Here is a 22844-nt window from a genome sequence, read left to right as displayed (position 1 = left end):
TTACGATACTGAGCCAGATGGGCCCATGGTCATACTTGTTAAAAGGCAGCTGCCTATGTTTCTAACACATGACACAGAACTATGTGTGCATTTGCTTTATTCGCCATAAGGTAGGGCTCTGCTGTCCTTGGTACAGAATTTGGCCCATTGTTTGAATGTTTTATAATATGGAATCTACAGTCCTATTTATAACTCCATATTAGAGTCTAATAAGCTGCTTCTTATGCTAGATCGTATTCTTTACTAGATCAATTCTCTTCCTAGCTCCAACTTCATTACAATTTGCATTGAGCATCTAAAATTGGCTTGTCAGAAGCGGGAGCTAAAAGTGATACTGATTATGAAAAAGATAACTGGCATGTTTCTGGCATCACACTTTAATCGGGTTGCTGACCCCTGTGTGTGTATTGTTGGCATAGCAGGAATCCAAAATCCAGATGCCCTCTGTGTCAGTGTGTTAATGCTGCACATGCAAAAACCAGAATACACAAATATACACAGCACATGGTTTGTCGTCTTCATGGCTAAGTTTCATTCTTAAATTGGGCCAATGCTGTTGTGGCTTGTTGCTGCCTCCCAAACCTGCACATCTTTGCCAGTCCTGGCAAGTTCCTCTTGCACTGAATCTGTGACAACTGGCACATTGGAAGGGCTTCAGCAGCATGAATGTTGACAAGCGAAGTTTAATGATGTGAAGTTTCTTGAATTCTGTGTGGAGATCTGCTGCCTGTTTCCCCCCCTCTCCCCCCTCCAGCAATGTTCCACTGTGTGCAGTGGACCATGTGCTGCGCTGACCTAAAGATAGTAAGATAAAACGTTCTTGGAAAGTCACAGACTTCTTAGGCCCAGCTTGTGTCCTTGTCAAGAAGGTGAAAGTGCTTCCCAAAATGTCCTCGGTTTCTTTCTATCTTTTTATTAGGGAATGTCATTAGAACTATTATTTCCTGATACAAAGAAGGCTTAGCTAGTTAATTATGGGAGTTTTAATCAACCACATCTGCATAATTTTGCACGGGAGTGAAAACAATTGTTTTGGAGTAGCTTAACCTGCCTCATTGAATTGTTTTTGAGGATACAATAGGAGGAGAGAACAATGTGTGTCACCCTGACACATCCCTGGAGAAACAGTGGTATAAAATGAAAGGAGAAGGTCAGACCCAGAGGCCTAGTTTGTCCAGCACCCTCTTTTCCACAATAGCCAGCCAGATGCCTATGGGAAGCTCACAAAAGAACAACAGCCCTCTCCCACTGGTGTTTCCCCAACAACTTGTATTCTGAGGCATGGTGGTTCTGATCCTAAAGGTAGCATATAGCCATCATGACTAGTAGCTGTTGAGAGCCTTATCTTCTATTCCTTATTTAAATTGCCTAAGTTGGTGGCTCCAACCTCCTCGGTTCCTGTGTTCCGGAATATTAAATCCCATTTCTTGCAGCACTTCCCAGTGACTGCTTCAGTTAGTATTCCACATTCACCCTATCAGTGTGCTATCTGTTTTACACAGTGTTGGCAAGGGGCTACCAAGCAGGATGCCCCTTCGTTCAAAATCTGCTGGCTGCTTCATAATTATTCTTAGTAATGTATTTTGCTAGGGTGCAGCTAGCATCGGGGGGGGGGGATCACTAGAATAAAAAAGGGCATTTTTAAAAAATCCCTGCATTTTAAAGAATATTTCCTTTTCAAATAGCCTCCTGATGAAGGGCTACCCAGGCACAAGGCTGTTCAACTTAAGGTCAGCAGGGCCAAATTGCACTTTGCTTGGGCCTCAGTTAAACTAGTTGGGCTGCCTTCCTGAGACTACAAAAACACAGAGTTTCAAAGACATCTGGAAGGACTCAGTCTATGACTTTTGGGGCTGCATTTGACTTGATGAATCTCAAGTTGTGCAGGTCTGTTAGAGCTCAAAATGTATTGGGTTTCCTTTCAGTTCGTGAAATTCCATTTTATGCCTCTTGCCGGTTGACTTCTTTCTGATCTTCACGCTCATTTTTAGCATCTTCCTTGTGGTTCTGTAGATGACTGGGAGAGTAAAACCTTGTTTACACACTCCAAACCTTGACAAAAGGCTGGTTTTATGAATCAAAACGAAAGCCTCTTGTGCTGTCGTTCCATTACGCAGTGCTTGTCCAAGTGTAGTTCTGCCATGCCATTGGAGAGACGAATGCAAGGGTGACCTAGATAGGAGGCCGTGCGTCTCATTAGCAGTCCCTTGAGCCAACCAGCCTACCACTGAACCACCCATTTTTTCCATGCCGTCTCATACTGCTGTGGGTAATTTTTTGTTTTCAAGTCATTGGTTAAAGACTATAGGAAAACAAGCTCAAATTCATTTAAAGCAATGGGAGCTGGTATGTTTGTGTAGAATGCAGGACAAGGTAATTGGATGAAAGTATTAACGGGCACCATTACAGATGAAAGAAGTCCCTGTATGAGTGAAAGGACGGTTGGGGGACTCTTGAGTCCATGCCTCATTTCTTAGGCTCATACAATTTCAAAACCTCAAAGGGGTCCTTTTCTGTGATCGATTTCAGAGTTGCTCTAAATTTGCATTCCAAATCCATCCCAGCTAGCTGTCATGTGCCACATTACTCGGAATTGCTTTGCACATTTTGCAGGAGAAAATGTATTTTATCTCTTCCCCCACCCTGCCTTCTGCAGTTCTAGCAAAGTTGTGTGTTTTTTATTACCATATCCTAGAATGCAATGACCTGCTATTCTTTTTCTTTTGAAGTGACAGCTGCCTGGCTGAATATTAGTTTTAACCAGCACACTTTTTTGTTGTGGCCTTTTTGTGGGTTGTTGTTATTGCTCTGTGATCAGTCACAGCAAACCTGTTTTCCTCTATCGAGGCACTGAAGTAGCTGGATATTTCTCAGTTGATTCCCATCTGAGCTGACATTTATCCTCTATCGTTTTTCATCCCCCGCGCCTTGGCCAAGGACAAACAGGACACATCATTAACTGGCCAAAAGTTATCTACAGGCATCACTTTTGTGTTCTAGACTAGAGTGAGGACGCAAGTTGCTTCTCTGTTTCTTTGAATCTGATCATTAGCAGACCACAATCCTTTCCTCACTTCTCCTAAGAGCCTGTGCATTTATAAAGCATCTGTACCCATCTAATTCAGAGAATGGAAGGTCATGCTGGATGCTGAACTTAGATGTTCTATGTTATATAATTCAGTAGCCTTTAACAAGAATCTTGTACTGTGTCTTTCTGTTCACATTCTATTGATGAATGTTGGCGCTCCTCTGAACTTGGGACCCTCTCCCCTCCCCAGTTCTATTCATTTTTTTATTTAAAAAAACCTTGTTGCATTTATATCCTACATTTGCTCCAAGGAGATCAAAATGTGTGCATTGTTCTCCCCTTTTCCATTTCATCTTCACAACCACCCTGGGAGGGAGAGTGGACTGAGAGTGGCCAGCCCAAGGCCATCTAGAGCGTGTCATGGCTGAGTGGAGTTTTGAACCCCAACATATTTTTGCCAAGCATTTTAAGAGTGATTCAGGAGTGAAAGGCACTTGTGCACTTGTTCACAGTAAACCACCACAAACCAGAAACTCTGACTTGTTATGTGCCGGCAGTGGCTTGAGTTGGGGCCCGCAGCCTGCAGTACAGCAAGCACAATGGAATACCCTGGTCATAAGGAAGAAGACCAGACTTCTAGTTTTTATCTTAGGGCATCCAAAACAGAGGCTTAATATTGCCTGCCAATTTTCGGGGTTGGTAATAAATGCCACTACATCAGTTGGTGCCTGAAAAGGTTGCTATGAGGCCTCAGTGCACAGTCCAGGATTATTAGTACTAGTATTTATTAATATCCTTTTATGTGCATCTCAGGGTGATTCACAAACATGCCACAAAGCAATTAAAACTGTTTTAACCCCACAACTAATGAAAGTATCATCCAGTTGGAAAAAGCTTGTTGAAGCAAAAAAATGTATTCTGCTGTTTCCAGAAAGTAGAGTTAGAGAGCATCTGCCATATCTCAACAGGGATGCTGTTCTACAAACCGAAGGTAGCCACTCTGTTTTTTTTAAAATAATATTTATTAAAGATTTTTTTAAAATTATAAAAAACAAAAAACAAAAAAAGACAAAACAGAAAAATAGGGGAAAAAATACACCCATCATTCTCAAATTTTCAACTTTCATTACCTTCTTTCTTTGACCTCCTCATCCTCCCCTTTCTTATATCCTGGTTAATAATTATCACAGCAAATCCTTTCCATAGTTCATAATATTTTGTCCTTACATTACCTTAATCTATTCTCATCTTGTCTTATAGCAAACCTTAAAACTTAAAACTTAAATCTTATTTTTACCAACTCATAACCATATCATTAACCTAATTCTTTAAACATTTTTACTAGAACCAGGTAGTTCCATTTCAACATTTTTCTAACATTCATCAATTATTTTAAAAGAGTCCTAATGATAAAAGAAAAAAAAGATAAAACAATCCAATCTTCATCCAGCGTCCCTTCCTCCTGGTCCCGGATTTTGTCAGTCCTTTTTGTCCCATTAATCTAGCGCATTAACCTGGTATCCTTATATCTGAGGCCCTCAAGTCTCTTCCATGTCCCTTCCGTGACTCTTCTTCATATTTTCCTTTCACTCGTGGGAACTCCATCTTAGTAATGTTTTTGACCCTTTTCAGCAGATCAGCCCCATTTCCATAATCCAGACTAAACTCCATGTAATATTTAAACACCTGTTTCAGATTTCCTCCAAAATTTAGAGCCCCCACAGCTCCAAACATTTGATGGCCCATTACCAGACTCAGAAAGTCCAAACATCCCTGCATGGGAGGGTCAATCCAACCCCCCATTTCCAAACCAAACCAAACTTTATCTTTCCAAATCTGGTTTTTTCCAAATTCATTTATCAAATCCAAAGGCTCATATTCCTGCAGGGCCGCAACTCCCTCCATTTCTGGCACCCAGGATTCAGCAGCATCCTCTTCTCTCATCTGTGCTGTCATAGCACACTCCTGTTTTAATTCCTGGGTAGGCTCCATGTAGTTTCCTACTGCCTGTTCAAAAATTCTGGCCGCATTAGTCATCAAATCCGTCTTCTGACTTAACTGATCCAATAGGGCATTTATTTTACAGAAAGCACCCAACAGAGCTTCTGAAAACATTGTCCTACAAGGTCACAAGTCCTTTCCAACGATTGTAATCTGTAGCAGCTGCAAGCTTCTGAAATTGGTTACAATTTCACAGTCTCCCTCTAGGGGGAAAACTTCTGTTTATTCTTTCTTTTAAGAACAATAGCAACAAAGTTTCTTTTTAAAGATATTCTGTCAATATTTGTTCCTTTGAAATGCGAGAGGAAACAATGGAATCACTATATTACTTTTCTTTTAGCTGTCTGTCAAAAACATTTGTCTCTGGTCAATGAGCTTCAAACGTCAGTCCTGACACTCCGCTCCAGGATCAGGACGGTGGAAAGTTACTTTACTTTAAACTCACTTCTGCAGGTTTAAACAGTCCAAAAAGAAATCCCCCTTCTTCTCCTGCTACCGAAGGGGGGTTCCACGATTTTAAATGATGAAAGCCAATCCTTTAAAAGTAATTTTCTAAGCTCTAGTTTACGTTGTCTTTGCTTTATTCTGACTACAAAGAAACGGAAGGCTGACTTCCTGTTTAGACCTTCCCGTTTCAGTACCAAATTGAAATAAATTTTGAGTCCAATTCCTCTCTTCTGGCCAGTCCTTATTTAAAGTCCAGTTGTTCAAGATTTAAGTACTCACGGGTGATTCTTTAGATGCCAAATTGTCCCAGGAAAAAGGCAGCGCTCTCCGGCAACGGCTATGCGGCTTCGCTCCACGGAAAAAGCAATTGACTCACAGCACCGCGCCACTTCCCCCTCTTCGCTTCGGAGCCCGTTAATGGGTTCCTTTGCGGGTTAGGGGGGCGCTAAAGGTGCCTGCCGAGTCCCATGGTCACAGGCTTCATCCGCCTGTGATTTTTTAAAGGGTCCCCGCTTCGCCGTAGCGGAAACGACCCATTTCGCGCGGAGCTGGTCCCTCCAGTTCAGAGGGAGTCCGCCATTGCTGATGGCGCCACCCCGGAAGTCCCGAAGTTAGCCACTTTAAAAGCCCTGCTCCAAGTTACTATGGAGGGGACTTCTGGTATTTTACTGTTACAGCTCACTTATACTTGTTCCCAGCTTCTTGGTCCTGTGGTTCCAGCTTTTGAGCCCTAAAGTCCTTAGCCGGGAACATTATAGAACATGGCAAGCACAAAAGTGTGTTGATCGCAGAATAAATTTTGAGTAAGCCCTGTACCTTGATGTGAGGGAGGGGCTTGTTTTCCTCTGCTTGGAGATGATGCGAGCAAAAGCCATTCAGACTTATTTGTAGATATCAGTAGGATTCCGCGGTGTTTTGTTTTTATTATTATTCTTACTATTCCCCAGAGCAGACAGCTTTAGTGTCTCATTTGTCCTTGCAACCCTGCAGGATAGCACACTATTGTTCCTGTGTTATGTTAGAATGGAGGCTGAAAGAAAGAGTGTTAGCAACTTTCCCTAGATTACATTATTATTCTGTCAAAACACCCTGTTTTGTTGAAGCTGTTTGAAAACGTTTCTCATTGTAGGAGGCTGCATTACAACAAGTCCGTATTCTTTTACGGGAGTATTCTTCCCTCACCATCCATCTGGTAATGAATGTGGGCACCCGTGCAAGCACAGCAAAGCGCACTGAGTCCTTGGTTCTGATTGTTAGCACTTCCTCTGTGCAAGACATCTCTCTGCCTGCAGCTCTGTTCCCTTTTTAATTTTAAATTCTGCATATAATGTTCCTTCCCTTGTCTACTTAGGAAAGACAGTGAGTTTTAAATCATTTTAAGGGGCTATGTATAGCAGCAAAATTAAAGGTAAGCCGCAATGAGTTTCTTCTTGCGTAATTTATATCTACCTGCCAGAGTAGCCCATTTCCTTTGACTTTTAATTCTCTGCTATACAGCCCTGATTAGGAGGCATCAGACTTAATCATGTTATGTTAGCTTCCAATGTGAGGGCTTTTCTTTTCTTTTCCTTGTAGTTGGTGAGGCACCAAGCAACTAAATGTTTCCTTCAGCTTAATTCAACTCCCCACTCACTAAAAAACCCCCAACAGGATTTGAATTAATATGCCAGTTCTCTGCTAACCTCTCTGTGATCTCCGATTGACATCTCGTTTCTTACGCATCTTTCCTGTACTTTCCCCAGGTAATAGCTTTAGTTCCTGATCATTACCTTGAATACAGTTTCTTCCTCACCCCATCCCCCCCATCCCACGGCACGTTAGCTTTCATATCTGGTTGGTTGCCAATTTCAAGGGTAGTTTCATGTATTGTAGAGTTATAGTAGGTGCACCGAAGAGCCTTGCAACTCTTTCAGAGTGCTGTCTTTTGAGTTAGGAAATCTTTTCTGTTCAACCTCAAAGCCGAAAAGGCTTGACAAAACCATTTTCAGCTGTGTCGTGAGTTGCTAGTAGAAAAAGAAAAGCAAAAAAGAAAGTGTATGTTTTAACTTTTTGCAGTAATTCATTAATAGGTTTGGTACATAGTATTATGTATTAATGTACATAATATTAATATTATTAACTGCCAACCTAGCAGTTCAAAAGCATGTCAAAGTGCAAGTAGATAAATAGGTACTGCTCCAGTGGGAAGGTAAACGGCGTTTTCGTGCGCTGCTCTGGTTCGCCAGGAGTGGCTTAGTCATGCTGGCCACATGACCCGGAAGCTGTACGCCGGCTCCCTCGACCAATAAAGCGAGATGAGCGCCGCAACCCCAGAGCCGGTCACGACTGGACCTAATGATCAGGGGTCCCTTTACCTTTACCTTACATAGTATGTGCTATATCTACTGGGAAGGGAGTTGAATTTAATTTGAGGTAGGACTAGATTAGCAAATGGAGAGGTTATAAATTTAAATAGTGTTACTGTGGCATGTTTCTATCTCATTAGTGTATCTGAGCATAAGGAAGTAGCAAAATGAGTCCAACAAGTGTCATATTTGGATTTTTGGTGTTTGGTGTGGGGTTTTTTCTTCGCATTGGAGAGCACGCCCACTTGCATATTATCTCACTCTCCAAAAAAGTTAGAAAAGCTGAAAGAAATGACAGTGTTTAGCCTTAAAAAATAAAACTAAAGGACAATGTGTTATGTTTTTAATTGTGTGTCTGCTATCAGAAAGAAGATACGGCTGTCCACCTTGTTTTCCAGGATGGGAGCAGTCTGCTTGACTTTTGAGAAGGTAGAGCAAATGTAAATTCTAAAAGCAACTTGTTACTTCTGAAAGTGGTGGAACAAGATGCCCTCAAACATTTCAGTCTTCTTCCTGGGATATTTTTCAAGAAAATTGGGTTAAGGAATCTTGTGTTCAGTCAGAAAATTCAATCTGAGATCTACTGGGAGTCTTTCCTTCTCTAAGGTTGCAGTCCTCTGAAGACTTACCTAGAAGCAAGTACCAGTGTTGACGTAAGTGTGGGACTTGAGTAAACATAGGATTTTGCTGTGTGCCTCATTCACTGTGACAATTAAGGCATTTTTGGGCACCAGCCCATTTGCTGGTCCCTTTAGACCTTGGATTCCAGGATAATACTTATGTTCCCAAAAACTTATTGCTTCAAACAAGTTTCATACCATGAATATAAATGTCTGACTTAGAAAAAGTGTATTATCTTGCAGGGTATCAGCAGCAGCACCTGTTTTTACCCCAGTTCTCATTCACATACTAGGAACATTGGCAGCTTTCCAATGCCCAGAAGATCCTGGGGCAAATGAGGCAACCATCCATGTAGCTTTTGTTTCAACACAATTAATCCTCACCTTTTTAATGTCAGTGTAAAGTGGTCCGCCAATCCTGTATAGGACACGGCATCATTGATGGTGCCATATTTGAGTTTAACCTCTTACCAGCTCAGCTGGATTGCCTTCTGTTCTGTTCCCAGTCTTTGAAGCCTCATGGGGAAAGTTGCAGGTTGTGCCACCAAGCTATTGCTCTGGCCAAAACCTTCTGAATACTTTTCACTGCGGGGAAATATTGTTGGGAGCTGCAGCTGTTTCATTTCCCTTATCACAACACATTTCTTGCTGCTCTTTTAAATGCATGCAGAGTTGAAGGATGCATCTTTCTTTCTTTCTTTCTTTCTTTCTTTCTTTCTTTCTTTCTGATGCAGATAGTACTCTCCTCTCTTCTTGGATCCAAGAGGAATTATCTGCTTCTGCTCATTAGCAACTAGCTAAGGCGCTTGAAGTCTGTGGATAATTGTTTTAGATGGGATGCGGGTGCTCATTTCGACGGGCCTCGTGTGGAATGATGCAGTTCCTTGGGGAGGTGCATGACGAAGAAGGCAAATCGTGTTACCTTTAACCAGCTTGCAATTAATTTCAGGCGTTAAAATAAAGCAGCCTAGAGGGCCTCTAGCCAATAACATATTTGTGGTGTTCTCTTTCAATTGGCACATTTGGATCTGCACAAAATCTGCCTCGTCACAATTCCCCAGAGCCGTTTTTGCTCTGGTTCTTTCTTCAACACAATAGCACTCTCAGGGTTGTATTCAACTAAGTCTCCTCTGAGTAGGGCTAGCATTGGCTACAACCCACAAAGACACCCTTGACTGTCCCTGCTATTAGGTCCCATCCACACTATACATTTAATGCACTCCTGTGCCACTTTAACAGTCGTGACTTCCCTCAAAGAATTCTGGGAACTGTAGTTTGTCAGGAGAAGCTTAACAAACTACAGTTCATAGAATTTGGGGCAGGGGGAGAGAGACCATGATGTGAATATAACCTTAAAATGAGTAGAAACCATTCACTTAAAAAAAAACCAAAAAATGAAACACCTTTGATGGGGAAGGGGAAGGGGAAGGAGAAGAAAGGTGTACTTAGAGGCACTGGTCAGCGGGTGGGCTGCATCCTGACTTGAGGTGCCTCATGCCAGTGACGCCAGCTACTTTCTTCTTCTTTTCTTGGCTTAGGAGCATAGGAAGCTGTCTTTATTTTTATTTTTTTCTGTCCCACTCTTCTAGTGCTTAAAACGATACTCGGGGCAGCCTTCAGCCACTGAAAATCACAGTGTTAAAATACAATATATTAAAGATACAACAATAAAAACACAATTTGTAAAACTGAAACACAGGCATCATATTTTCAGCAGACCCTAAAACCTGCCAGAATAAAGCCCACCTTATGCTAAGTGAGACAAATGCTCAGTACTGCCAACATACCCTGATCTCAGAGTTTCAGACGAGTCCTTCCTGGAGATGCTGCAGATCAAACTTCTGACCTTCTGAGTATGAAGCATACACAGTACCACTGAGATAGGAGCCTGGCTTGGTTTTCTTTGAACTGAATTGTTTCGCCTGCTGGCAAAAAGAAATAGTACAGTACACACAGTAAAGATGTGTCAGTCTCCAGGAGACGGCTTTGAGTAACATAGATGCCTGTGCAAATCCAAAAACCAGCATTGATCATGGCACTTGTCTACAATTTGTCGTAAATCTGACAGCAGTTGTGCAGTGTGTAGGCTGGGTCTCATTGTACAGTACAGGTGGAACAGTGATTAATTAGTTCTGCCTGTGAATTCAGAGGGATGAGCTGTTGTTGACTAGATGAAACAGATTGAGATGGCTTATAATCAGCTGTTGGACAGATCTTGTTAATGCTGTTCTTTAAGGATGTTTTTCTCCTGGCGAAATGAGAAATGGAGCATTTCTTTTCTTTTTTTAAAAAAAGCAAAGTCTCAGACCAGCTTCTTCAAAGTTCTGCTGACTCAGACACTTAATGTTGTCTGTTGGCAAGCATAAAAAGAAATAAATTTAAAAATGGAAAACTGAGATGGGGAAATGGAGTATCCTGTAAAAAGGCATGACCGGCTGTTTAGTACTTTAGTTCTCCAACTACTGAAGTTCATAGCTATCTCCAAATACCACATAAATATGTAAAACACTCTACCTGGAAAACAGACTTCATCCTGTTAAATCTTTATTAAATCACACGGATCTTAAATATATGTGCCAACTCAAAAATAGCTTTCAGTTATCCATGCACAATACCTTCAATTGACAATAAGAAATGTATTTATTAAAGGTAGAAATTGAATTTCTCCCTATTTCAAAACATTTCATGCAAGAATATTATGTAAAAGAAAATGTGAGACACGCCGTGTTTCTTCCTTATATAAAAATTTCTCTTAACTAGCATATTTTCCTACAGTAGGGGGGTCAGTTGCCCTGTTTTCTTAAGCCCCCCAGCCACAACAGAACACGTTTTCAAAATATCAGGATTAAATTAAAAGGATATTGAGGTCAGATGCCAGTAGAATTGTAAAAAAATATATAAATGCACAACTGCATAGCCCAATATATCAGGCAGGAGAGTGATGCTGAGGCGTTTAAATATATTGAAATTTCTCACTTATCATACAATGGCTGCTTTGTATTGATGCAGCATTTAAGATCAGGAGGGTTTAACCCTCTCAGGACTGATGTTATTGTTCTCACCCATCAGATTTTTTTGGGGGGAGAGGGGAAATATGAATGACCAATAGAACAACCCAAATTATTGGAAGTCAGCGTAATTTGCACCAGGGTAAATTATGCTGTTGTAATTTACCCCCGTTCGAAACTCCAATCAAGAGCAGAGCTGTCCTGAGACTGGTGGAGGATAGAAAAGCCTTTAAATTAGAGTTTGACTTATACAACCCTTTTTGCTAGTGTAACTTCTGCTAGGTTGCTAGGCTGAACTAGTTTTGGAATCGAAGTATGTCTATCTCAGCACACCACTTTTCTGAGAGTTTCTTTGGCCTCAGCTCATCCAACTGGGCCTTGATGGGGGATCTACGCTAGCATATCTCCAGCTGAGCTGGGATGAGGGACTTCAGTTGGCCCTAGCTGATCTGTAGATCTGCCTATTCCAAACTCTGCTCATCCAAGTGGATATTGAGTTTGGATTGTTCCCTAAGACAGCAGAGATTTCTGAGACCCCCAGATTATTTATGGAGTCTATACTGACTACTTGTGTATAGCTTTATCTTTAAAATCTTTGATAACTTTTTAAAAAAAGAAATTAAATTGGGGGATATACTTTTTTCTCTCTTCATCAGTTATTTAACTGTATTCTACAATATCCCATATATAAAGACTTAATTAAAATGTGACTAAAATATGGAACATGTCCTACTAGTCCACATTTCTGCAGGGATGAGAATTCCATAGCTGTGCGCAATACCAGGAATGCTTCTCCTGCTGCTGTAAGTATTAGTATTAGTATAGGGGTTTATCCAAGAGGTCTTTTATCGTGATAGGACTTGAGACGTCTTACCTGGATAATTTTCATGTGATGGTCTGGCTCTGTTGTTTGGCTGTTCTTGGAGTTTGAAGTACAGTGGTACCTTGGTTTAAGAACGATTCAGTTTACAAACTCCGCAAAACTGGAAATAGTGTCTTGGTTTGAGAACTTTACCTTGGTCTAAGAACGGAATCCGAACAGTGGAAGGGCACCGGCAGCAGGAGGCCTTATTAGGGAAAGCGCTCCTCGGTTTAAGAATGGTTTTGGTTTAAGAACGGATTTCCAGAACGGATTAAGTTCGTAAACCGAGGTACCGCTGTACAGGGAAGCATGGGGGGGGGGAGAACGGAATAAGCGGGAAGAGGAGCTTGAGACAAGCATTTGGGGCTACTGGGAATGACAGAATTCTGTTATAATAAGTATTAGTTTTAAATGTGCTGTAAGACTCCTTCTCTGCATCTGGAAGAGGGCATCTTGCATTTCAGGAACTAGGCCTGGGCGATGTATCTGTACATTGCCCAGGACCGGTTTGGGAACCAGAGTGCGGCGGGGCCTTCATCTGGCGATATATTGTGGTGGGGGGGCGCTTGCCTGTGCGTGACTCTCTCTGCGTGGAGGGAGGAACAAGATTTGGGGCCAATGTGGCTTGTTCCTCCCTCCACTTTTCAACATTGCAATATATCACTATATTGCAATGTTGGGCTGGTGATTCATTGTGATGTTGAAAAACTGACATTGCCCAGCCCTATCAGGAAGTGGTTGCTGTTCAGTGACAGAGCATCTGCTTTGCACATAGCACATCTGTTTTGTAGGTTCAGTCACCAGCATCTGCAGCTGGACTAGACACCTGAGATTTTCAAAATATTTAATTTTGCACCAGATTTCATGTGACCAGGTATGATGACTCATCATCCTTTGGCCTTAGCTCTCTCTGAGTCCTGATACTGCTAGAGGGAAGTACAAGGTGTACATGCAAACATAGGTAACTGTATTCGTCAAAGGCACGCTTGTGTGTGCTTGACATCTGAAGCCTTTGTGAATCACAATTTTGTCTGCATTGCTCAGTGTGAGTCACTGCAGCATCTTAACAGCTATAGTAAATCTGGCAGTAAACTATCGAACCCTGTCGTGCAATGTTGGCTTTTTTCAATCCCAAATCCAATACGGTGACTTTATCCAAGAAGTAGGAGGGAAGTGACTCTTTCATTATGATTCAGAATATATGTCCTAGAGCAGAAGAAAGGTTGAGGCAGCAGCAGGTGATCAAAATGAACATACACATATAGCTTGTTGTTTGTTTCTTCTCAAAACAAACCATGATGGTCAAGCCAAGGTTTGTTCTTGGCTTACTGATCATGGTTTATCTGGAAAGAACCAAACACCAAGAGCTGGTTCACATGTTAGGCTAAGCCAACGCTTGTGGTTCATTGCTTCCAACAATGAAGGGGGGAGGAAAATGAGAGCAAATCTTTTTCATGCTAAGGCATGGTTTATGGCTTGCTGTCACATGTGAATGTGCTGGTTGTGTAGAGTAGTATGTTTTGTCTATGCTGACCATACTGCCGATCAGTTTTGTTGGACAGCCCTGAGTTATAACCTAGGGAAAAAATCTCTATCTGCACATCATTCATAATTTTATGAAGCTCTGTCATATATTTCTTCCCTTTCCAATGTCCTTTAGCATTTTTCTGGTAGCTGAATTATTTATAACATTGGTAGTCTAATTATACAGTTTTTCCTCAAATGCCTCCCCCCCCCCCGTCTCTCACCCTTGCTTTTGGCATGACTTCTGCAAATCAGATGGTTCTATACACCCAATCAGGTGTCTGCCTTGTAGCAAATCAGGATTATATGCATAATAATCATATCATGTTACAAAACTTCAGTCAACCAAATTGGATGGGTAAACACCATCAATCTGATACCCAGTTTTTATGTACTGAGGGTTGATGTGAGTTCAGCGCTGTACAGTTGCAAACACTGTTGAAAAAGTTTAAGACGTGAGATGAAAAGCAGTAGTATGTTTAATGGCTACTCCTTTCTGCAGATCCGATCAACTATAGACATAAGGGTTTTCTTTTTCTGAACATATATTCATTTGCAAAATTTCATATTCCTTGCAATTTCGTTTATAACCAGAGAGAGAGAGAGAACTGTTTGGGCGTGATATCTGTTTTTAATCTCATGGCTCATAAAGTATAAAAGCAAAGACTCTAATAATTTCAAAATTGCTCTCACCTTCACTTTAAGAAACTTCCTTCCTTATGGCTGTGGCATATGGCTCCACATCTAGTGCAAGTAATGAAAGAGAGGGCTTTCCCAAGAGGTAATTTTCAAATGATATTTTTGAAAGTTGAAAGCTGACCTCACCCCCTTAAAGGCAGTTTTAAAATAAGTTAAAGCTATTGTGAATGGCTTCAGTTTTTGCTGAGTGTGCAGCCAGAACTCATAAATTTAGCAACTCATATAAGTATGCTTCCATGATTTTAATAGGGCAATGCTTTGCATGGCAACTGCTAAAGCCAGAATTTAAGATTAGGCCTCCGGTTCTGGATCAGGCCAAAGGCCCAGCTAGTTCAGCATCCTGCTCTCACAGAGGCCTGTAGGAAGCCCACAAACAGCACATGAGTGCAGCAACTCCACCCCCCCCCCCCGATCTTTAGCGATTGTGACGTTAAGGGACATATTGCTTGTAGTATACAGCCATTGGGGCTAGTTGCCATTGCCTTATTCTCCAGATTCCACAGTTGTGTGAAGAAGCTACTTCCTTTTGTCTGCCCTGAATTTATCGATATTGAGGTTCATTGGATGACCTCAGGTTCTTATATTATGTATTATTTGAGAGGAAGAAAAAATTCTCACTAGCCATTTCCCCCACATTGCATACCTTTTCCCTGAACCGAAAAACCCCTTTTTCTGAGCACGTTCATTCACAAAATTTCAGATTCCTTGATTATTTTGGCCACTTTTTTCTGCATCTTTTCCAGCTTCTCGATACTCTTTTTTGAGGTGCTGGGTCAACAGTTTTCCATGTCTGGTTGCGCCACTGATGTGTATAATTTTGGCAGTTTTGTTTTTGAAATCACTGTGCTAATGATCTCTAACGCAGAATTTGCCATTTTCATAGCTCCTGCACACTGAGTTGGCCTTTTCATTGTCCTTTCCACCATGATCCCAAATATTTCTTTTCTGGTGAGTCAGTGTTTGCTCAGACTCATGTATATGTGAAGTTAGGAATTTTTTGGGGCCTCAGTGTGCAGGGATGAAACTAGGCTTTATTTCACCCAGGTCAAAGCCCCTGTTTGGCACGCACACACACCACACACATTTGTGTACTCCCATACAGGTTGGGAGCCTCAATGGCGCCCCTCTGGAAGCTTCACCTGGGGCAAAAAGCCCAGCTGGCGCCCACGTAGCTATGGTATTGCAGTGTGCATTACTTTACAGTTGCTTACATTGAACTACACTTGCCTTTTAACTCACCCAGTTTGCAGAGGCTCCTTTTGAAACCCCTCACAGCCCCTATTTGTTTCGCCACCCTGAACAATTTGGTGTCATCAGCAAACTTGGCTACCTCACTTCTCACCCCTAACTCGAGATTATTTATTAACTAGTTAAAAACAAAAAACAGTCCCAACACAGATCCCTGGGGGACACCACTTGTTACATTCCTCCAGTGGGAGAACTGTCTGTTTATTACTACTCACTGCTTTCTGTTCTTTAACAAATTACTGATTGCTTTACAGGTCAAATTTAGTTACTGTATTTATAGATGGGTGCACATATATCTGGAGTTGATTCCCCAAAGACCCACAATGCATCCTGCAATAATAAAATAACATTCCTGAGAGTTAGCTCTGTTGAAATTAATGAGTCTTACTATTTGAATTGATATGCATAAGATTATCAGGCAATCATTTCATTCTCTGGTGCAGCATACCTCAGTGTACTAATCATTTGAGACATTTAGTACAAAATGTACTATTATATAATTTCATTATGCTCATTGATGATAGTTTCTGGAAGCAGCTCTGGAAATATTGCCTGACTAAAGCTGTGTACAAATAATGCACAGTTCTTAATTACTCTTAAGTTCTCTAGTTGTCCTCTTAAAACTGGCTTCACGGTAGATTAAGTGCCCTGCCTTTCCCAGAAATGGGCATTTCATTGAAACTGTGAATTTTCTTTCTGACTGAGTCTACTAGCTCTTCCTCCTCCTCCTCCTCCTCCTCCTCTTCTTCTTCTTCTTCTTCTTCTTCTTCTTCTTCTTCCTCCTCCTCTTCCATACATGGTGGCCCTGCCAGTCCCAGAAATGAACAACCACCGCTGAATAACTCCATAGGCTTTATCTGTGGAATATTTTATGCTGTGAGGACTGTGGAGGTTGCTGAATTCTGGAGTTGGTAGGACTATAATTGTGTCACTACAAAAAGGGGTCTGCTGCTTGCAAATGAGAACCTCTCTACAAATATGGAAGGCACTCATGCAGCCCCATAGGGCTCTGATTTAGGAAACTCATATAGGAGAAATCACCCCCTAAATGTCTTTTACCAGTCCTCAGCATATGGGAACTGTCAGCCAGTTCACATTTAATGCCAAACTACGATTCAGTGTTATGTGAATCTATTTTTTGCTTGTATGTCAGTGTAGTTTGTGTGTACACAATGTAGTTGTGTGTTGATGTCTGGTTTGGAGGACAAGTGCAAACCATACTTTATTGGTTTGGCTAAAACAACAGACTATAGTCTGCATTAAAGAGGAAATGTGTAATGAATTGCAGGGCATCAAAGGAGGGAGAGTACAAGCACAGAATTTCTTAATTTAGAACCCAACAATGGTTTGGTGTTGTATCTGAACTGTGTGTGTGTGTGTGTGTGTGTGTGTGTGTAAGAGGATCATAAATGAAATCATTATACCTAGAAATTGTTTTTTCTTTTCTCTTTCCCTTTATGATGCTACTGCATTGGCCATTTGGTTCACTTTGCATTCTTGCTAGCTAACAAAAGCTACATTCTTGTTCTATTTTCTCTTTCTTTTTTTCTTTTTTATTTCACAGACAATACCGCCATAGAAAAGAAACAGAGCTAAAATGAAATATCTCCTACTGTGGCGGGGATTGCAAATTCCTTTTGGTATCCAGAACATTTGTCATTTACCACTAACGTTTGGTAGAAGTCGGTTCATGTAATGCTGCAATTGTAAGATGCAAGGGGACAATTATGGAGTTTCTGTCCTAAACAATTTCTTTTTTTCCTTTCCTTTTTCTTTTTTTGTACATGTGTTTGGGAAGGGGGAGAGAACCTGCATTTACATCAGAATTGCTTAGCTTTTGGGAGATGGGGATTCAAACTCATTGAATAGCTCTGGTGAGAGGAAAATCACTGCCCATTTCCAGGGTATTTTTCTTTTCAACAATTCTGCATTTCCTCCCCTTGCCTTTTCCCCCACCCTTTGGTGCTAAAACCAGCAGAACCTCAGCTTTCAAGAAAAGCAAATATCTGGCTTTCTTTATAAAAGAAAAAGGGTTGAAAAAGGACAAGCTATGACTTTGAAAGTTTGCAGTGTGTCAGGGGCTAAGTACTCCAGGCATGCCTTTGCTGCTTCTCCACCAGGTCACTGAATTTAATTGGCAGTATTGCAACTTTGTAAAAAAGTCGGTATAAGCTACTTCACCATATGCCCAGACATACTTTGGCTAGTAACTTCTGGTCTGTGGTCTAAAAGAGATGAAAAGCAAGCTTGGTCCTGTCTACAAAAAAAGAAAAGAAAAGTTCCTGTAGAATTGTTCACTATTTCTGGATGTTTTCTGGATAGAGGATTGGAGAACAAGCCAGCCACAACCCTTTTCGTAAGGAGCAAATTCTTTGGATTCCCCTGGCATTCTCACAAAGAAGTTTCTTCCATCCCAAACTGGCCAAAACCAGAAAAAGCAGATTAAACATTGTTCTTCCTCGTTTTTTGGCACTGTTCTTTCCTTATTTGTTGCATTTTTATCCACCCGCTCCTACAGGAGCCCAGGGTGGCATATATGGTTCCCCTACTTTATCCTCACAACATCCCTGCTACATTACCTAGCTACTTTAAATGAATTCAGATCTCCAGGGTCTGATGAACTGCATCCAACAGTACTAAAGGGTCTTTCAGGCCTAGTTTCAAAGTCTCTGTCTCGTTGAGAAATCTTGGTGATGGACCTGTGGACTGGAGGCAAGCAAGTGTCCCAATCTTCCAAGGGGTGGGTGGGAGGATGCAGACAACTGCCAGCCAGCCAGCTTAATGGTCCTAGAACAGATAATTGAAAAGTTGGTCTGTGAGCACTTAGAAAAGGATGATGTGATTACTAAGAGCCTTCATGGGTTTCTCAAAAGCAAGTTCATGCCAGACTAATCTTTCTTCTTCTTCTTCTTCTTCTTCTTCTTCTTCTTCTTCTTCTTCTTCTTCTTCGATAGAGTTATAAGCTTGGTGGATCAGGGGAATGCTGTGGATATATCTTGATTTCAGTAAGGCTTTTGACCAAATCCCTCAGGATAGTCTTGCAGAGAAGCTATATGATGTTATTGTTACATGGATTTGTAGCTGGTTGACTGACCAAACCCAAAGAGTTCTCATTAATGGTTCTTTTCCATCTTGGGGAAAAGTGACAATTGAGGTTCTACAGGGTTCTGTTTTGGGCCTGGTGTTGTTCAACATCTTTATACATGCCTTCGATGAAGGAATAGAGGGGATGCTCATCCAAATTGCGAATGACACCATACTTGGAGGGGGAGCTTAATACTTCAGAAGATAGAATAAGGTTTCAAGATGACCTTAACAGTTTGGAGAACTAGGCCAAAACTTACACAATGAATTTCAGTAGAGATAAAGTGTAAGGTTCTACACTTGAGCCAGGAATAATCAGATACAAAAATATAAGATGGGGAACACAAGCTTATCATGCTGCTTATGAGTCAAAAGTGTGATGCAGCAGCAAAGAAAGCTAATACAATTCTAGGTTCCATCAGTGGAACATTGGTGTCCAGATCAAGGGAAGTAATGATACCACTCTATTCTGCCTTGATCCGACCACACCTGGAGGATGGTGTCCAGTTCTGGACACCACAATTTAAGAAGGATATTGACAAGCTGGAACAAGTGCAGAGAAGGGTGACCAATGTGATAAAGAGCCTGGAAACTAAGCCTTATGAGGAAAAGTTGAGGAATTTGGGTATATTTAGCCTGAAGAAGCGAAAACTGAGAAGAGATAAAATAACCATCTGATATTTGAAGTTATCTGAAGGGCTGAGCAATGGATGATGGAGCAAGTTTGTTCTCTGCTGCTCCACAGGGTGGGCCCCAAACCAGTGGATTCAAATAGCAAGAAATGAGATTCTGACTAAATATTAGGAAGAACTTTCAGGTGGTAAGAGCTGTCCAACAGTGGAATGGTGGTGGGCTTTCCTTCATTTGAGGTTCTTGATTAGAGGTTGAATGGTCATTTGTCAGGGATTATTTAGCTGTGATTTCTGCATTGTAGGGGGCTGGACCAGATGACCCTTGGGGGGGTCTCTTCCAACTTTGCAATTCTGTACCTAGGCTAGGCTGAGAGAGAGTGAGTGGCCCATAGTCACCCAGTGAGTTTCATGCTTGGGTGGAGAGTTTGCCGTTGAAACACTCTAATCACACCACACTGGAACTCTGGAAGCCGTGTTGCAGAATGGAAAGGTGATGATATATAAATATCCTAGTATGACATAAATAAATGAGGAGGTAAAGGACTGGAGCTGTGGTTTTCTGCATGCAAAGCACATGTGCTGTAGCCCTTCCCCTAAATACTGAACAACTGGCCTAGAGTCTGTAAGTAAATCAATGCAGGCGTTGAAGTAAATCTAAAATTAAAGTGAAGCATATGTCAATATTAGAATTCAGCATTTCCTGGCTCCTGGCCCTGCACCTGAGCACTTGTAAACAACTCTGCTGAAACAGTTGCCTTTTCCCTGCCTTCTAAAAGCATTTCCCAAGATGCTGCCCTATAAATATTTGTTGGACCTTGAGGAGTTACAGAATTTGGACCACTGGCTCTTGCTAACTAAATAGTCTGAACCAGGAGTAGCCAGCATGGTACCTCCAGATGTTGCTGAATTACAAGTCCCATCATCCCCAACCATTGGCTATGCTGGCTGAGGCCCAAGCACACAACCCTAGCACCAAAATTTGACACCTGAGCTTCATAGCTGTTGTTAAACTCATAACAGTGAAGTCCTGCCTTTCTGGACTTCTAGTTTAATGAGGCAGCAGTGTAAATCAAAGCTGCTGAGCACATTTGAATCCCTATCCAGGCACCAACAACAGCAGAAGCGACTGCTTTTGTCTAATGTCCTGTGACCTGTCTTTTGGCAGCTCCTTAGGACCTGCAAGAGGTATGACTGAGTTGAATGAATGACTGAATTCTTCTGTGACTAAGCACAAAGTATTAAGTAAACCAGGTCTCATAGAAACAGCATCCTAATTTCTATTCCAAACAAGATCTTGGCACTAATTTTGTTTTGACAAATATGATTTGACATAAGAGTAGTGGGAGTCGAGGCCTTTCATTTTTGATCTGGATTTATATTGTTCTCATCTAAATTCTTGTCTTCTCTCTCTCTCTCTCGCCCCCTCCTCCTTTCTTTTCAGTTGTAAACTCCATTATTAAAGTTAGCAAGAAAAGCTATTTGCAAATTCAACTCTGTAGCGTTTAAGCGCCCTGTTATATGCAAGATTAAGTATGATAGCTTTTTAATGACTTGTGCTGTTCACTTTTGAACGTAGACAGAATGGATTAGTGTATACTTTGCTCGAAAGCGGCCCCCTCCTTCTCTCTTCTTGGTTGTGATTTTGTTTAGCGAGGAGCCACTGAAGGGAGCGTTGTTAGGCACCCATTCAGATCACCTGCAAAGAGGGTGGGAAGAGAAAAGCTTGTAGGTGAGGGACTGTAGCTTAGTGGCAGAGGCTTGCTTTGTGTGCATAAGGTCCCGGGTTCATTTCCCGGTATCCCCAGTTAAAAGGGCAGGCAGCAGGTGACAGGAAAGTCTCGCTGCCTTTGACCCTGGGAACCTGCTGCCAATCAGGGTAGAAAACACCTCCACTAGATGGGTAAACAGTCTGACCTGGAATAAGGCTGCCTACAATGTCCCCAAGTCTTCATTTGACACCTCCTGCCTTTTTGATCATGCATTCCTGAGCACCAGGAGCAAAGGGATGGCATGCTGGAAGGGAGGTATCTGAAAATTGTTGAGTAAGGGTGGAACAATCCTGAACTCATTTCTGAAGGACAGGTGGCTCACAGGTAGTTACAGCTGTTCACCTGGTGTGCAGAATGTGTGTCTGGGCTAGGTTAGCACTTGCCCTTGCTATAGCGCATGCCAGCCTTTGCACCCAGAACGCAGGCAGATCTCCAACTCTGTTGTGAGCTTTCCTATTCCTCCTGTGCTTTCTTTGTCATGTTCAAATTATATTGTCTGTACCAATCAGTGCAAACGTGAATTGAAGGGTGGGATCTTGGAGCACCTCCCCTCCCCGCGTCTGTGATTACTTAGTGCTTTTGTGGCTTGATTACATGACAGCCTTACTTAAACTTGTTAGTGTCCATGGCTGTGTGGGTTGACGTGTGCCTTCCAAAGTATTCCCCAAACAGGCAACTGAACACACATTGTACTTCCTAATGAGCCTTGGGTGATGTGTTCCTTGTCGCTGAACCATCACCACAATTGGCCCTAACGGATACCTTTCTAGGTCAATCTCAGGAGAGAGGCCCGGGCTCACAGGAAAGAAATGAGAAGTGAAAGCGGCTTATTAGCTGCTCCAGTCCAGGATTTGTTTCCTGCAGGGCAGTCAAGACAGGTATTTGAATGCAATCCAAGGCTTGTGAATCGCATGCCTAAAAATTCTATGTGTGGTTAAAACTCAGTGCAGGATTTCCAGTTCATAATAAACTTGCTCAATTTTAATGCATTCATGCGGCTCGTCTATGCAAGGTGTAGCAGAATTTAGAATATTTTTGCAAGAGCCAGTGTTATGGCAGGAAGAATTTCATTGGGGAAAGAGAAGCAGGATGTGTTAATGGTTAGAGAGTGTGATTAGACACTAAGGAAGAAGGCATTTGGACATTTAACTTGGGACCATTTTATTTTTAGGAAACTTTTCAGGGTTATACTCTCTACCTGGCTGTTAAGAATCAGTATCCAATGTTCTCTGTCGGCTAGTGCAATGATTTTTGAGCTAGTGGGTAGGAGAGATTTAATGTTGCATAACAGAGGAATCCAACACAACAGTTGCACTAACAGAAAGTCGTTGCACAACATATTTTGCAATCTGTTGTGTAAAAAAGTACCAGCAACCTCCTTATGCATTTGCTTATCCAACAATTTCCCACTGACACAGAACATTTTGCAAGTCACAAAGTGACTTTAATTTAGCACTACATTGGGCACAACCCCAAAAGCCCTTGGATCAGACCAAGCTGGGTCCAACTAGTGCAGCATCTTGTTTCCCATAGTGGCCATCAGATGTCTCCCAAAAACCCAACCAAAGGGCTGTAGG

The 22844-nt window shown here is 41.8% G+C and overlaps 1 protein-coding gene across 2 annotated transcripts in view; it reads left to right on the top strand.

Annotated features, from left to right (window-relative positions):
• MAN1C1 (mannosidase alpha class 1C member 1) overlaps positions 1 to 22844 on the top strand; it is a 126792-nt gene that overhangs the window by 56980 nt on the left and 46968 nt on the right. The window lies entirely within an intron of this gene.

This window comes from Podarcis raffonei, chromosome 8 (genome assembly GCF_027172205.1).
Source record: "Podarcis raffonei isolate rPodRaf1 chromosome 8, rPodRaf1.pri, whole genome shotgun sequence".
NCBI classification, from domain to species: Eukaryota; Metazoa; Chordata; class Lepidosauria; order Squamata; family Lacertidae; genus Podarcis; species Podarcis raffonei.
Note: the sequence above shows the minus strand (reverse complement) of the source record. Positions and strands in the feature narration are given on the sequence as shown.